Consider the following 2,500-nt stretch of genomic DNA (forward strand, 5'->3'; position numbering starts at 1 on the left):
CTTAACCTAACCTACATTGCGCCTTCACCTAACCTACGTTGTACCTTAACCTAACCTACGTTGTACCTTAACCTAACCTACGTTGTACCTTAACCTAACCTACGTTGTACCTTAACCTAACCTACGTTGTACTCCTTAACCTAACCTACGTTGTACCTTAACCTAACCTACGTTGTACCTTAACCTAACCTACGTTGTGCCTTAACCTAACCTACGTTGTGCCTTAAACCTAACCTACGTTGTGCCTTAACCTAACCTACGTTGTGCCTTAACCTAACCTATGTTGTGCCTTAACCTAACCTATGTTGTGCCTTAACCTAACCTATGTTGTGCCTTAACCTAACCTATGTTGTGCCTTAACCTAACCTATGTTGTGCCTTAACCTAACCTACGTTGTGCCTTAACCTACCTACGTTGTGCCTTAACCTAACCTACGTTGTGCCTTAACCTAACCTACGTTGTGCCTTAACTAACCTACGTGTGCCTTAACCTAACCTACGTTGTGCCTTAACCTAACCTACGTTGTGCCTTAACCTAACCTACGTTGTGCCTTAACCTAACCTACGTTGTGCCTTAACCTAACCTACGTTGTGCCTTAAACCTAACCTACGTTGTGCCTTAACCTAACCTACGTTGTGCCTTAACCTAACCTACGTTGTGCCTTAACCCTAACCTACGTTGTGCCTTAACCTAACCTACGTTGTGCCTTAACCTAACCTACGTTGTGCCTTAACCTACCCTACGTTGTGCCTTAACCTAACCTACGTTGTGCCTTAACCTAACCTACGTTGTGCCTTAACCTAACCTACGTTGTGCCTTAACTAACCTACGTTGTGCCTTAACCTAACCTACGTTGTGCCTTAACCTAACCTAGCGTTGTGCCTTAACCTAAACCTACGTTGTGCCTTAACCTAACCTACGTTGTGCCTTAACCTAACCTACGTTGTGCCTTAACCTAACCTACGTTGTGCCTTAACCTAACCTACGTTGTGCCTTAACCTAACCTATGTTGCCTTAACCTAACCTATGTTGTGCCTTAACCTAACCTATGTTGTGCCTTAACCTAACCTATGTTGTGCCTTAAACCTAACCTATGTTGTGCCTTAACCTAACCTATGTTGTGCCTTAACCTAACCTATGTTGTGCCTTAACCTAACCTATGTTGTGCCTTAACCTAACCTATGTTGTGCCTTAACCTAAACCTACGTTGTGCCTTAACCTAACCCATATTGTACCTTAACCAACCCCATATTGTACCTTAACCTAACCCATATTGTACCTTAACCTAACCCATATTGTACCTTAACCTAACCCATATTGTACCTTAACGTAACCTAATTTGTGCCTTAACGTAACCTAATTTGTGCCTTAACGTAACCTAATTTGGTGCCTTAACGTAACCTAATTTGTGCCTTAACGTAACCTAATTTGTGCCTTAACGTAACCTAATTTGTGCCTTAACGTAACCTAATTTGTGCCTTACGTAACCTAATTTGTGCCTTAACGTAACCTAATTTGTGCCTTAACGTAACCTAATTTGTGCCTTAACGTAACCTAATTTGTGCCTTAACGTAACCTAATTTGTGCCTTAACGTAACCTAATTTGTGCCTTAACGTAACCTAATTTGTGCCTTAACGTAACCTAATTTGTGCCTTAACGTAACCTAATTTGTGCCTTAACGTAACCTATTTGTGCCTTAACGTAACCTAATTTGTGCCTTAACGTAACCTAATTTGTGCCTTAACGAACCCATGTTGTGCCTTAACGTAACCCATGTTGTGCCTTAACGTAACCCAATTTGTGCCTTAACGTAACCCATGTTGTGCCTTAACCTAACCTATATTGTGCCTCAACCTAACCTATATTGCGCCTTAACCTGACGCACGTTGTCGCTGAACCTGCTCTGTAATTGTTATGCAACTCGTTAAATTAGTGTAGTGTTGCCTAACCGCAACCCTCGCAATATAGTTCGCTATTCGCACTGCCCGGTCCCCTGTGTATCGCGTCATGTTAAACACCTTGCAGGTGTTGCTGACTTTCCACATGCTCCTGCTATACACTGTAATGTGGATAGCAGCAGGACGTACATGCCCCCCCCCCTTCCCCCCTGCCTTCGCAAGCTGGTCGTTGAGAGTTTGCATGTTCAATGCCCTTCGCATGCCGACGTACTCAGCCTACGTTGTGGTCACGGCCTGTCACCTGTCCGCCGATGTACGCAAAACCCACAAACTGTACTGCACATTGGTCCGTATGTACTGAATGATACATCGTGGCACATGTGTGACCGTACGACGACTGCGCCTAGCAAACGGCAGACATACAGTCCAAATATTGTGCACGCAGCTACGTGTCGTCTCCCTATAAGAGCTGGATTGCATGTGGTACGCCATTCAGACGTGTGGGAGGAACGGACGCCCTGGATGGCGATCAGCATGAGCAGTCTGTTGATGTAGTGGAGCGTGTATTCGGACGTAGTCGTCTCTTCTCACACACCGTGAT

This window comes from Schistocerca serialis, unplaced genomic scaffold, assembly GCF_023864345.2.
Source record: "Schistocerca serialis cubense isolate TAMUIC-IGC-003099 unplaced genomic scaffold, iqSchSeri2.2 HiC_scaffold_192, whole genome shotgun sequence".
Lineage (NCBI taxonomy): Eukaryota > Metazoa > Arthropoda > Insecta > Orthoptera > Acrididae > Schistocerca > Schistocerca serialis.